The sequence below is a fragment of the Gobius niger genome, assembly GCF_951799975.1.
Source record: "Gobius niger genome assembly, contig: SCAFFOLD_163, whole genome shotgun sequence".
Taxonomy (NCBI): domain Eukaryota; kingdom Metazoa; phylum Chordata; class Actinopteri; order Gobiiformes; family Gobiidae; genus Gobius; species Gobius niger.
Genome location: NW_027639182.1, coordinates 7,966 through 23,639, shown reverse-complemented (window position 1 = coordinate 23,639; position 15,674 = coordinate 7,966). Strand labels below are relative to the sequence as shown.

The 15,674-nt window shown below is 38.8% G+C and overlaps 1 long non-coding RNA gene across 1 annotated transcript; it reads right to left on the bottom strand.

Annotated features, from left to right (window-relative positions):
- Positions 1-356: 356 nt before the first annotated feature.
- LOC306982793 lies at positions 357-11,268 on the bottom strand. Its single transcript, XR_013794231.1, has 3 exons — positions 11,182-11,268; positions 5,437-5,513; positions 357-401 (listed from the first exon to the last, which is right to left on the bottom strand). It is a non-coding gene; the product is annotated as an uncharacterized lncRNA (long non-coding RNA).
- Between the last annotated feature and the right edge of the window lie 4,406 nt (positions 11,269-15,674).

Genomic DNA, 15,674 nt, shown 5'->3' with positions numbered 1-15,674 from the left:
TATTGAACACTGGTGACAGGAAAGCAGCTGATGTGAGCTCTTTGCAGGACTCCAGGTCACTTCATTAGTATTCTGCAGACTGCACTGCGCCGCACAGAGGAGCAGGTGGTTTTAAAACATCCACCGCGTTTGTTCACACATAAAAGAAACGCTCCGGTCGTGAACAGTTTCTTAAAACGAGGCACACTTTTCTCAAGCTGTGGGAGGAGTCTGACTGAGGAGGTGAGATTCAGTCCTGGGTTTGGTTTGGGAACAGTTTAAACTAAATTAAAATCCGCACCGGCATGTGATTCAGCGACATAGCGAAATGTAATCAATCCATTTTAGCTTTCAGGAATAAGCACAAAACCACTCACCTTTCTGGGGTCTGACCAGCGATCTGATGTTGCCCTCATCCGCCACTGGAAGACACAAAAAATACGAGGTTTATTTAAGTGCGGCATCTAAATAAAGTACATGTGAATACAGTAAATGAATGAATATGTACTGCCATTGGCTCGATATGGGTTTTTCTAAGACAGATACCGATTTTTGGGCTGATATTTTGAGCTGATTTTTAAAAATGTCTTGTCTATAAACTTGTATATGACACTTTTAAACTCTAAAATCATGTAAGTGTTGAACTGTGGCAGCAGGGGGCGCTTTACTCAGAGCACAGGGCTGATTTATTCCTTAAAGAGAATGTGCGTAGGAAAAAAAACAATTAAAAAAGTGCAATTTGTTGCGTCACAAACAACTATGGGAAATTAGGGATTTTTTCTTTAAAAATCACTAATGCATCTAAATAATGTGGGTAAGTAATAACCCTTTACACTTTCATTAGCCCATAGCTTATACATTATTGTTTTTTATGCTAGTTAGACACTCAAGAAAGAATTCAATATTCAACACCCGGCCAAAACTCTAATCAATAAAGATTATTCAGAAATACGTTGACGACATTGAAAGTGCAATGCCGACACATTTCACAACTTCCAGGGAGCGATAGTGTCACAGTAAATCACAAACAGGGACCAAACTAATTGTACTCCACTGCTGGGAAATAAATATTCTGTCTGGCGGCAGGTAAACAGTAAACACGCATTTATAACCTGAAGAATGTGTAATTTTAACAATAATAACGTGTCCGGCAGAAAGAGGAAATGAAAAAGTGAGGAGTGACTGAGGAGAGCGGGGGTATTTTAGCCGACAATAGGAAAAACCAATACAAGAGAGCACTATCTAATCTAGGTAGAGAGGGGGGGAACGCAATGCATCATGGGAAACAGTAATAGGTTTTTATTACGCTGCAATTTCTCTTAAATAACTCTTTACACTTTTCACGAGGTCAGTTTTCCTCGAGGACGGAGGAGGGGAAGGAGAAGGGAAAATGGCGGCGGCTTCAGGAGGCGAGACGCTGAAGGTGAATGGGAGAAAAAAAATCAAATTAAAAGATATCACTTCGAAACTTCTGCTGTGGGTCACTGACATGAATACGAGAGAGGAAATGTATTACAAGTTTTCATTTATTTTGAGTTTTGATGCAAAAATAAGGCATTTTGTGTGTTTTTTTCAATGACCATAGATAAATAATGGGATTTGTGGATCTCATTGACCCCTACCTGAACTGAGCACATTTTCTCCAGCTTTACCCAAATCTAAAAGCTTCCCGACTGGAGAGCAATAGTGTAATGTCGTCTCATTTGAAAGCTAAGGTCTTCAAAGCTTTGTCACATTTTTGAGGCATATTTGTTGTGTTTTTGTTGGTTTTTCTGTCACTTTTTTGTCGCGTTTTCGCCACATTTTTGTCTAATTGTCCTCAAGTTTTGGTTGAGTTTTCCTTAACGTTTCTGTCACTTTTTTGTCGAATTGTTGTCACTTTTTATTGCTTTTTTGTCATGTTTTCGGAACTTTTTTTTGCAATATTGGGGTGAATTGTCGGCACATTTTTATCACTTTGTCGTCACTTTTTTGTCTTATTGTGGGCACATTTTTATCACTTTTTTGTAGTGTTTTCGCAATGTTTTTGGCACTGTTTTGTAGAATTCTTGTCACTTTTTGTTGCTTTTTTGTCCGATTTTCGTCACTTTTATAGGGAATTGTCAGCAAGTTTTTATCAGTTTTTTGTTGAGTTTTCACCACGTTTTTGTCACGTTTCTGTCATTTCATCACGTTTTGTTTTGCTGGCATGTTCTTTTTTGTGTCGCCATTTTGATATTTTTTTTTTTTTTAAAAGCTTTTCGATTGGGTAAAGCCAAACAGGAGACAATGTGTGGGTTCAGTTATTCGTTTTCTTCAGATAAGCAGCAGCACAGATTTATTCATGGGTGTTTCTCATGAGCCACAGGGGCAAAAGTCAGGTTTATAAATGACGGCTCTATTGACAATCACACATCTGTCCAGCTTCAGCCTTACTTTAGTGCTATATTTGCCTCCATAAAACATCTTTCTCAAGGTGATCCACCGGTCGGATTTGGAGAAACTCCTCCTGACAGAAAGGAGCGCTCTGTTATTGACCCGCGGCGCCTCCGCAAATAGTCTGTTGACTCTGAGCTTCGGAAAATCTCCGCTCGGGAAACGCTCACCGGAGAGAGGACTTAAGCTGCATATAGAACTTTGAACTGCATTGGTTTATCATGTATTGATATTCTTTTAGCACTTTCCATTTGAATGCTAGCAATACATATACATTAAGTGCGTTGGAATAAAAAAATAATGCTTTTGACATTCATGGTCATTATTTAATACAACCCAGTGAAAGAACAGTGTCTTAGAAATCACTCTGAGCCAATTCTTGAGTAAATAAATATCCGGTGATGTCTTTGTTTTTTGCTCAAGTCCCATCAAGAACTAAGAAATATTAGTACATTTTTTGGTGTGTTTTTGTCTCTTTTTTATTTTGTTATAGCTTGTCATGTCAACAGAGTCTCAGTCTGAGTCAGTGTTCAAGCTGCTCAAGGTGTTAGCATGCTACCGGATAGCAACTGTCAACACAATAAACACAAGTGCGGCTCACATGTATGAACACTGAGGAAATACTACAGTAACAGGCTCAGCTCTGACCTCTGTCACATGTCGTATCCAAGGCTTGGAGCGTGACTTTCTCCGGGGCTGAGCTGTTGAAGCTAAATGCTAACCGGTAGCATGCTAACATCTTAAACTTACTGATTTCTACACATAAACGTGCATCTCTGGGACCGTGTTTTACTCTTATCTTCTTGAGCAATGATTAGGTGTGCATCAAATTATCCTGAGTAGAGATATTGTTACTTGTTGTAGAACTGCATAATTCTACTTCGGTGTTCAAAATGGCCGCCATAACAAAAGTCACATTGAAAGGCATGTATATCAGCTTAAATCTAGTTTTCCAAGCCTCAAGTCAGTTCTATTTTGCGGTATTACTGTATTTTATCTGCACTTTAAGGATGTACTTTAGGTGTTTTTCATTATATTTGTATTATAACACATGTTTCTTGTTGTTCTCCTTTCATTTCCACTCAACTCAAAGGTGCAGCCAATTATTTACTAAACTCATCTTTATTGGCATTAAGTTTTTGTCGAGTTTTCTCCCTTTTTTGTCGAATCGTGGTCACTTTTTGTTGCTTTTTCATTGCTTTTTTTCGTTGTCTTTTTATAATGTTTTTATCATGTTTTCTTAACGTTGTTGTTTGTCTAATTGTGGGCACGTTTTTATCAGTTTTTTGTCGCTTTTTTGTCGGATTGTGGTCACTTTTTCATTGCTTTTTTGTCATGTTTTTGCCACGTTTTTGTCCGATTGTTCTCAAATTTTGGTTGAGTCTTCTTAACACTTTTGTCCCTTTTTTCCCCTGGTTTGTTGTCACTTTTTGCTGCTTTTTGGTCACGTTCTCATAACTTTTTTGCAATTTTGGGGGGGGAATTGTCGGCACGTGTGTGGCTCACATGTATGAACACTGAGGAAATACTATTAACTTGTGTATTGTGTTCAAACTAAAGCAAAAACACTAAAATGCAACTTCTCTTTTACAACAATATTGAAATACTATTCTGTTTCTCCTTCTTTTCAGCCAAATTCCTCCTCAAAAACACCCACAAGACTAATCTCTACATTGTAATACGTCCAAGCCGACGTGGAGAATCCCCGGACAATAAAATATCTTCCTGAAACAGCCAGCGCCGACAGACAGCGGGTTAGTCCGGGTTAATACCAAGGAAATCGCGCTCGCCGTTTCCTTTGGCCGCGCGCCGCGAGATGAAGATCGGAGGAAGCCTTTATTCTCTCGGGTGAGGCGCACACACAGAGGCGCGGCGCTGATCCAGTCTGGAGGAGGCCCCCGGGTTTACGGGGTCAAAGGTGGCCTCCCTGCGGACTGGGCAAAATGGCCGCCGCGTCACAACAAAGGCGGAGATAAGAGTCGTGTGATCGCGGTCTGCGGGGGGAGTTCGGGACGTGTGCGAGGACAGGCCAGGCAAGGAAACACATTTACTGAAGCGAGTTTGTGTTTACAGCTGGAATATGAGAAGAAATATAAAGATCTATGTTCGATCTATGCTCCTTCTCTCTCCTCTGGTCATAAGACTAGGCTCATAAACAGGACACGACTGCAGATACTGGGTCTGATGCGGTATGGTTTTCCTTTTTTTCCCACTAATTTTTATTACTAATATTTTCCCTATTTTCACCCAAATTATTCCACATTTTTTCCCATTTATAATTATTTTTTTCATAATTTTTTCCCATTTTTTGCCCCAATTTTTCTCTTTTTCTCTCTATTTTTTGCTAATTCTTATCGCTAGTTTTTCACTATTTCCTCCCATTTTGTCTCAATATTTTTTTCAATATTATTCCCACACATTTCTTTACACTGGAGATGAACCCCATATTGTAAATTTTCAGATCTCACATTATTGCACATATTTTAGTACATCTTTACTACAAAAGGGCAGAAAAAGCACTTTAAGTCTGTTTTTTAAATTTCATTTTTATTTATTTTTCTAAATTTTTCCCCTGAATTTCGGCCATATTCCCCAATTTTGCCCAAAATTTACCCATTTATTGCCACTCTTTTTTGCAATTTTTTCCATATTTTTTCACATTTTTTCTCCGCTTTAAAAAAAACAACAACAAAAAAAAAAAACCAAATTGTCCCTTTTTTCTCAATTATTTTTTTTTCCGATTTTTTCCTACATTTTTCCTAAATTGATCCCAATTTTCCCACTTATTATTCCCATACTTTCCCCACTTTTTCTAAAGGTTCTCCCTTATTTCTTTTAAATCTTGATGACCAACTGCTGTAGGTATCGGAAAAAGTATCGTTCGGGTATCGGTATTGAAAAAAACGTGCGATACCCTAATGATATACTGAGAGTACATTTGTAATCTTTAAGAAAAAAGGGCTGCACTGATTTATAAATTTATCTATCTATTTGGTTCAGGTTGAAAACATGCAAACTAGGAAAAGGCCTGAATGAACTTACCCAGGTCCATGCTTTTGGAGGCTCTGTAGTTCTCCTTCAGATTCCCCTCATTGTAGAACGGAGGCTTCGAGAACTCACTAAAAACAAAGCAAATGACACAAAAGGTTTAGTCCGAGCTCAGGCCGGATTCAATTGTCAGGTTTAGGGCCAGTTTTCTGCTTAATATACAGACGTTCATCCAGAAACAAGTTCCTGATTTTCACTATAACTTCTTTAAATATCGCACTGATTCAAAGTTTCTCCTTAGATTGACATGGGAAATGCATTTTCTTCACTTTTTTGCAAATAAACTACCATTCGAGTAAGTCCCCTGTTTGCTATGGACCGCTATAGTCCACTCTAGTCCACTCTGGTCCACTCTGGTCCACTGCAGTCCCCTGTAGTCCACTACAGGTGTCCATAGAAGAGTGGACCATGGTCCGCTATAGTCCACTATAGCCCGCCATGGTCCCTCCACTATGGTCCACTATGGTCCATTATGGTTATTGGGAGTCACTATTGACTCAACCTTATCTTGGTCACCACATATTAAAAACACTTTCGCAAAAAGGAGTAGAGCCGTCTCTAATATAAGAAGATGTGAGTATATATTAACTATTCCAGTTACCGAGTTGGTTCTTCAGTCTTTTGCACTCTCACATCTTAACTACTGCTCCATTATCTGGTCAAGTGCTTCTAAAAAGGACCTTATAAAATTACAATGAATCGAGAACAGAGCAGCTCGTCTCGCACTGCGATGCCCATTCAGGGCCAGGGTCAGTGTCATGCACGATAGGCTATCCTGGTTTAAAGTAGAGGAAAGAGTGGCCTGCAGTCTTATATTGTTCTGCAAAAATGTTTACGCTCTTCAAAAACCCTTAGGTCTGTTCTCCGTCTGGTCTGTACTACGGCCGACCAGTGAAAGGCACAGTTTAAATACTCGTCAGGCTTCACGGTGTCATTTTACACGTCCACAGCCGAGGACAAATGAGAGAAGTGTTCTGTACAGAGCGATGTTTCTGTGGAACAAGCTCCCTTATTCTTTAACAGCCTTAGTGTTCAAAAGCTGTTTTAAAAGAATGGTAAAAAAAAAACACGTCCTAAATCATGGGATATAATGTAGTGAACAATAATCTCCCAGATTAGGTGTATTGTAATATTGTATTAGCATGTTCTTGTGGTGTTCAGAATCGGGATTTTTAAGGATTTTAATGATGTTTTGCAATAGATACAGACGGCATCTCCGGAATCGCCCATATATGGTCATTTTTGAAAACAGTTAAGGGGGAAATTTTTTTGAAAATATGTAAATTTTCTCTAATTATTCAAAAACTACTGTAACAAACGCTGAAATATGAACATAGTTTCTACTAAATGATGATACAAAGACATGGGGAGGAGAAAAGTGGTTCAACATCCCATAAATACATGAATAACGGAGAATGCTGACTTGATGCTACATGTTAGCATCGGGCTAATGCTAACGGTTAGCTAGCGCTTGTTACAACTGCCGTTTTTTCACTTCTACTGAACAATCTGCTGAGAAAATATCCATATGGGCCCGATTTACACTTGACTTTATTTATGTGATAAATAAGTTGATATTCCACCAGAAACATTGTGTTTCTCTAAAGATTCTATTTTCCCCCTCGGCGAAGCCACGCCCCCTTCTATGACGAGATGCCGTCTTTATCTATATTTTAAATGTAGCATTTCATGGACCCCAGGAAGAATAGTCTTTACTATTGCATGGTAAAGACTAATGGGGATCCATTAATAAACAAATAAACAAATGGTCCACTCCACTATGGTCCTCTATGGTCCACTATGGTCCACTATGGTCCACTATGGTCCACTATGGTCCACTATCGCCCACGACCCATGCAGTCGAGATGGGCCTTCTGCTTATTATCACTTCTTAAACCCAGTCCTGTTTCCTCCTCCTGAACCCGGCCCAGTCCAGATCAGTCCTGACCTAATCCCGGCTACGTCTTGCTTCATTTTCGTCTCTCTTTAAAACAAAACAATTGGCAACGCAAAGCGATCAAAGACGGCGGATATAAAAAAATCCCCCGTGAGTTACATCAGCCAAACAAATGCGATTCTCTCCGTTCGCACCCGGCGCCGCATCATTCGATTTCCTCGCCACAGACGGCGGCGCTTGGCTTTAAAACAATAGAGCAGTGTCTTTGTAAAAAAAAAAACTGGTTTAGATGGAGGACCACACGAAACAAATGGGATAAGCGTATTGAAGCTTTAGAAAACAGACGGGCAAAGAGTGCACGGTTATACAGGAGGAACATTTAAAGCAGCGATGTGTGGGATTGAGACAGAACTGGGGCACCATTGTTCTCCTGCACAAGTTTAACCAAAGCAGGAGGAATGTTTGGGGGAAAATGTGGAGTTTATTTTCCACCAGACGAAATCAAGCACATGTTAAGGTTAGGGCCTGGTACGTTTTTTTCCAAACATCTGCTTTAAAGTGATGGTCTGTTCACATTTCATCTCTACAATCAAACCCCTCTTTAACCTCTTACCACCCACCAAAACCAAATGCATTATCTCCCCTTTGTCATTGTCACTTTTTGTTTCCCATGTGTTTTTGTCACTTTTTTATGGCACTTTTGTTACCTTTTTTAATGCATTTTTGTCACTTTTTTTGCTGGATTTTTGTCTTTTTTTTTGTTGGATTTTTGTCCTTTTTTGTTGGATTTTTGTCTTTTTTTTTGTTGGATTTTTATCTTTTTTTGTTGGATTTTTGTCTTTTTTTTTGGATTTTTGTCTTTTTTTTTGCTGGATTTTTGTCACTTTTTTGCTGGATTTTTGTCTTTTTTTGTCTTTTTTTTGCTGGATATTTGTCTTTTTTTTTGCTGGATTTTTGTCTCTTTTTTTTGGATTTTTGTCTTTTTTTTTGCTGGATTTTTGCGACTTTTTTGCTGGATTTTTGTCACTTTTTTGCTGGATTTTTGCTGGATTATTGTCATTTTTTTTGCTCTTTTGTTACTTTTGTGCTTTGATTTGGAGAACTGGAGAAAACATGTTCAGGTGGGAGTTAAGAGGTTAACCAGAAAGCCCTTCTTAGTTTTGAAAGTTCTGTTCCTGCTGTCCGCATTTTGCAGAAGTAAACGATCAAGCTCCTCCCCCTCCCTCCTGATTGGACCTGACAGGCTGGATCACAGGAAAAGCTTGTCTCATTGGTCAGTGTGGGAGGATGATAGACTCTGATTAGTTGCTGAGATCTGGGGAGGAGGGACTATAAACATATATATTTACTTTATATGAAAATGCAAGACCAGGGGGGCGATTTTGCTCATTTTATCAAATTTGTAGAACATTTAAACTTTCAGACTATCACTTTAACGATACTTGGATTGAGATACTGATACATGAACGCTACTTTTTTTGATACCTATACTAATTTATTTGTCATACAGAAACAGATGTTAATTTATTCCTTTTCCTTCCATTTAATTTATTTTGCTTGTGTATCATTTGCTTGAATTGAAAGAACCTTCCTTTACTACAAAAGGGCAGAAAAAGCACTTTTTTTTATTTTATTTTTAACCAGTTTTCTCATGTTTTTTCCCCAAAAATGTCCCATATTTTTTTCTAAATTTTTCCCCTGAATTTCGCCCATATTCCCCAATTTTGCCCCAAATTTACCAATTTTTTGCCACTCTTTTTTGCAATTTTTTTTCCATATTTTTTCACATTTTTTTCTCTGCTTTAAAAAAAAAACAAAAAAAAAACGCTTTTTTCAATTTTTTCCTACATTTTTCCAAAATGTCCCCCATTTTCCCACTTTTTCCCCAAAATATTTTCCCACTTTTTCTAAACATTCTCCCTTATTTCTTTTGAATCTTGACGACCAACAGCATCAAAACGTGAATATAAACATTTTATTACACAATTTATTTTTACAATTATACAATCCAACCAATACAATGCTCTTCACATGTTCTCACTGATATTCTCTATATTTTTCCATCCCATGTTCGCTCATACGTGACCGCTCTGAACTGTAATTACTGGAGCTAAACGCAAATACGCCGCCGCAATTAGACGATACGGCTCCAATAAATCACATGTCTGAACGCGCTAATGTTAGCTATAATGGCAATCGTAATGACTGTCAATTATCACGGGTTAGCAGAGCGCTGAGTGTAGGGCAAGTATCCCACAAATATATGGATTTTGTGCTTTTTAATGACTTTTAAGGCCTTGATGGTGGACACAATTCATTAAATGACCTTTAATTCCCCGTGGAAATAAGTTAGTTAAAGGTTTTTGTAACACCTTTATATTAAAGGAGCTGCATCCTGCTATTTTAGCCATTCCAAAGTAAAGTATAGGCCCTTATATGATATACTGTACTCCACTATGGAGTACTCATTTTTGTGATGAATATAAGTATTTTCTCAAGGTATTTTTCAAACCCGGAAGACACAACGCCTCGGAGAAAGGGGGCGTAGTTAACTGAAGCGCTCATACAACTTTACTGTCGTAAAAGTTAAAATACCACAGCAACAAGTGGAGTTACTTCCGGATGCAGTTACCGTAAATGCTCTAATAAAGGCCGGGGCCTTTATTTACTCAAGGGCATCTCGGACCAGGCCTTTATTGGAACCAGGCCACAATTAGAGACAGGCCTTTATTTCTATTTGAGCAAAACGGACGACCAGGAAAATGAAGAAAAACGAGATTTGTGTCCATTTGCTCCTAAAATATTAGGTTCATTTATGAATGAACATTTCAAACCCTCTCCCAGCGGCTGGAACATTGACGCCTTTTATTTTGTCGGGACAACAGGAAGTGTTTCGTTGCTGTTAGCGGAGCTTTGACATCAGTGTCACTGCAGGTTTCTGTTTCGTTTTTACCGCGGACCGGATTATTTGTTGTTATCTTGTGTAAAAGGCGAGTTTAGACGGAGCGTTTGTGTTTGTGATCGATCATGAGACTGACCCGAGAGAAGACGAGACGCTCGCGCTGATGGGAGGAGTTATTTTGAGGCGGGACTGACCTGCACACGGAGCAGCTGGACGTGCTTTGAAGACGCGATGGTGACTTTATTAAAACCCTGGAGGGTCACACGACATTCGTATATAGTCACAGGAGGTTTGAAAAGTGGCTAAATCTGTGTCAAAGTTACGCTCGGATCAGCTCCTCCACAGCGTCCCCATCGGCCCGGGTTCCCGTTTGTTTACTTTTCATTTATACCAGTATGAGACAAATTCCAAACATGGGGAATATTTCTACCGCTAGTTTCTAATAAAAGCCCCGGCCTGGTTTAGAGACCGGCTTTAATTTGCCTCCGCCAGCCGCGAACCCGGCCTCTGTCAGAGACCCGGCCGCGAATGGAATACAGGCCAGTATTAGAGAATTTACGGTATACGGAGTTGACACACGCTAACACACACGCTAACACACACGCTAACACACACGCTAACACACACGCTAACACATACACACAGGATTCAGGAGGATTGCCTAGAACTGCATGAATGAGACCAAAAAACACTGTTTTTGATGAGTGAATATCATAACAACATGAACAACACGGTAAAAGCTCCAAAAAGTTGATTTTGCAGGATATAGGACCGTTAAGGTGTGCTAATTAAGTATTAACAAGGCATTAATAAGCATTAATAATTAATAGGCCATGAATAATATGCTTGTACAGATATTAAAAAGCTGCTTATAAAACTATTATCTATATGTTAAGACTGGTGTGGCAAAGGGTGAGTTTGGTGCATGTTTTTCAGGTACCTGTAGTGCGGGGGCGTTAATGGCAGGTCTCTGTTCATCTCCTCCACGGCGCCGGGCGAAGGGGGCGGGGGGAAGCTGTCATCCAAGTCGTCCTGGTGACTGTTGCCGTAGTGACTGTAGCCGCCGCCGTTGGTCAATGCTGGAAAAAGATACAAAACATTTAATATATGGAATAAGCAACATTTTAAAAGGTGCTTTTGTTGGTCGTCGACAGGCCGACCGATATATCAGGACGATTTTACAATATCGGCTGATCTAGCGCCGAAAAAAGCCGTTTTTTCCGGGACCGAAAATTACAGAGACGTCCCGTTTTTTGAGTTGGAAAGAGCAAAGTCATGGCTTTAAAGTGAGTCCTCCCACAACTCTCTAGGCCTTCACTTTATTTCACTTTACTGTGCGGATGCCGAAGTACTCCTGGTATTATTACGCATTACAATACAGTACCCTTTTTTATCCACTGAGAAAATCCACATTGTTTAATTTTGTGTAATTATACTTTGTAGTGGAACACTTCACGTAACCATATTTAAATAGGGAAAACGTGGAAGAGCTTGGTAGCTTCTGTCTTGACCTGTTTTGGAGCTATAGAGGAGAGAGGGAGAGGCTAAATGCTAACGCCGTCTGCGCTGTGTTTACGTGACTGAAGGCACGGGGGAAGATCAGACAGGTCCTAAAGAACTCGTCAAAGCTAAGGTAAGAACATATCTCAGTATGTAAAAACGGTGGCCTATTCCTTTAAAGTGAGTCCACCCACAACTCCCCAGGCCTCAGGGGAGGTGAGAAACATCGCAATGAAAAATGATTAGCTTAAAGTTTCACCTCAGTCAATATGGACATACTGCAGGTCATTTTGAAGCTCAGAATCTGGAGAATTCAATCTCTGACTTAGTTTTAACCTCCACTATTGTGTTTTTGATCCCCGTGCAAAATGCCACGGCTAATAACAGTATGCTAATGCTAACGATAATCAAAGCTGGGACAGAAACTATGATTGGATCAGCTAAAGTAATAAGACAAAATCGGACAAGTATTTGCTTTTATAGGATTACAGACCCGACATTTGGAAAAATCTGCCAAAAATATCGGCCGAGCATATCGGCATCGGCCTTAGAAGCACCCACATCGGTCGGCCTCTATTTTCAATGAACTAATACAGTAAAAACCTTTGAACAATGTCATAATTTTACAAGAAATGTATGTGTAATGCCAGGTAGAGATGTTAATGCTTTTTAATGATTCATTCGATGACTTTTAATGCCCCTCAGAAACAAGTTTGTGAAAGCAGAACTAAGTAACTCTGGTGTACTACAGGTGTCGTAGCTTTGCGTTTTTCTAACTTATTAATTGTCCGTGAGAGTAAATACTACGCTGACAGGAAAGACAAAGGGACAGAGGGATATTGTTCATCCAATTACACAATGGAGATCATTTTTTTTCACTCAAACTTGGCTGTAAATACTGTTTAAGTGGCGCTAGCCCACCGTTAGCCTGTTAGCTTCTTCTTCGTGATTCTATTCGAGTGTTTTGGCGGCTCCGGTCAAGTTGCAAGCGTGGTTTTCTGTCCAGAGACACCAGGGGGCGATGAAAGACCCTCCAATCGTCCCATAAACACCTGTATTCCCCCCACAGGGACTACGAAAAGTATTTATTAAGGTAAACACGTTACTTAGTTCTGCTTTAAAAAGGTTAACAACGCTTTATATTAAGATCAATCCCGCGCTCTACACACTAACATTTGGCCTAAACCTTTGGCTAATCCTAAAATCATTACCTTTAAACATGAAAATGAGCTTGAAAACGCATCCTCGACAGACGACATCCGAGAACAAAACCCGGCGAATCCTTGAGTTTTAAATCTCCATAAACCACAAACACTCCAGTTCTACTTTGTCGGGCGTCGTATAAACTTAAAGGAGCGGCGCTGACAGTTTTACAAAGGCAGCGCTCGCTCTCTTCCCAGGGGGCGACTCGTCTGGGGGGGGAAATGAATTTAAAATAGGCTTTGGCTTTATTTTTTTCCTTTTTCTCGTCAAAGTGGCACACAGTACACAAACACATGCAAGACTGTCGCTCTTAGAAGTCTGTTTATTGTGATGATATCGGCGGCTTATTCACACTTTCAGAGATTTTACTTATTAAAATGGGAAGACCCGGCGTAGTTAGGCTCTGGGTGGGTCTCATTTCTGTTTTAATAGGTTATTTAGACGCATTTTTGTTAGTTTCTTGTCATTGATGATGCACTTTTTATGTTTAAGGCAGCTCTGAGCTCAAATACTGACACTTTTCTCAACTCTTCTATTGCCAGGATTAAACCAGGAGAAAACGAGGTCTAAAATCAGACAATATCACAGACTGAATCTGGATTAAACCAGGACTAAACCAAAACTGAAGTGCAGGTCTAAACCAGGATTACTCTGGACTAAGGCTGGACACCGTTACACAAAACCAGTTTGGTATCGAGAAAAACAAAAAAAGCAGGTACAGAAAAGAAAATCTTTACATATAAGTTTTGATGTTGTTGGTCATCAAAATTCAGTTAAAAAAAGATTGAGAATAAAGGAGGAAAATGTAGGGAAAAAAAGTAAGAAAAGTGGAAAAATGGGGGGAAATTTCAGGGGAAAAAACTGGGGAAATTTGGGGCGAAATAAAAAAAATAAAAAAATAAAAATAACTTACAAAAATTGGGGGTAAAAGTGGAAAAAATTGGGAGAATTTAGAGAAAGAAAAATGATTTTTTTTAAGAAAAATGTTGGAAAAAAAAGTGGAAAAATGTTTTGGAAAAAATAGGGGGGAAATAAGAAAATTTCAGGGAAAAAACATAAAATGTTCAACAAAATTGAAAAAAAAATATATATAATAAAAACGTAGAAACATTGGGGTAACTTTAGAGAAAGAAAACAAAAAAAAATTGGATAAAAAGTGGAAAAAGTTTGGAAAAACAAATGGTGGGGAAATTTCAAGGAAAAAACATGGTATAAACTGGGGAAATTTACAAAAATTGGGGGAAAAAGTGGAAAAATTGGGAGAATTTAGAGAAAGAAACAGAATTGTTTTTTTTAGAAAAAATGGGGAAAAACAAGTGGGGAAATTTTGGGAAATTTTGGAAAAAATGGGTGGGAATTAGAACATTTCAAATTGAAAAAAATATATAATAAAACGTAGAAAAATTGTGGTAACTTTAGAGAAAGAGAACAGAAAAAAATGTTGAAAAAAAGTGGAAAAATTCTGGAAAAACAAGTGAAGAATTGGGGGAAATTTGGAGAGAAAAAAAGGGGGGAAATTTCAAGGAAAAAACATGGTAAAAACTGGTAACATTTTGGGCAAATTTGAAGGGAAAAAAAAGGTAGAAAAATTGGGGGAAATTTAGAGAAAGAAAACAAAAAAAGAAGAAAAAAAGTGAAAAAGAAAGAAAATTGGGTGGAAAAATTAGGGGAAAAAATCAAAATAGGATAAAATCTGGAAAGTCTGAAGTTTCTTGGTTGTTTCACCTCAAACAAACGATACAAATCCAAAAGCAATGACATGGAAAGGCAAAGTAATACATTCACATTATTAACCTGTGTTCTGGTTATCGTTGACACAAACTGTAGTAAAGGAATCGTAAACCAAGTATCGTTAAAGTACCGGTATCGGCAAAAAATGTACCAGACTCTGGACTAAACCGGGATTAAAGCAGGGACAGAAGGAAATGAGGATTATTCTATAAGAAATAAACCAAGAGAAAACTGGGTCTAAACCGCCATGTTGACCCTTTAACCCAAAGTCAAAGCTCTTCCACAAACGTTCAAACAGGCTTCGGATGTTCAAACAGAGGCGGATAACTCGACTCCAGCCAAATGTTGATTCTGAGGCTAAACAAACGGAGAGAGGAGGAGGAGGCTCACCGGAGAGGCTGCTGCTGCTGCCGGGGTCCAGGCGAGTGGGTCTGGGGGGGCCTGGAGGAACGTCGTAGTCCAGAGAGTTCTGCGGGACAGACATCAGTTATCTCACTTTGTACCACGGTCTGGGTGAATACTGAATCACAGGGATATCACTCCGCTGTGGGCATCACCATAGCAACGTATAAACACAGCTGAATCAGATAAACACTTAATTAGTGACTGACAGGAACCAGTGTTAATTTTAGTCTTAATTTTAGTCAAAGTGATATTTTTGACGAGTAAAATTGGACTAAAACTAAATGAAAAGTTTCTCATGAGACTAAAACTACGACTATAATGTCCAGATATTTGAGTCGACTAAAATAAGACAAAATAAAAATGAAAAGAAGAGACTAAAATCATCCAAACTTGCCTCATATCATGTAAATTCTCTGCCAAATAAAACAGGTCAGAGCTTTATTCATATGGAAGCAGCTCCATGAAGTCCAAGACCTTGATTAAACATGATTATAATGAATATTCTAAATGCAAAGTTGACTAAATTAGTCTTAAACTAAATTGACATGCAATTTTAGTCGACTAAAACTCGACTAAAATTGAATTACATTTTAG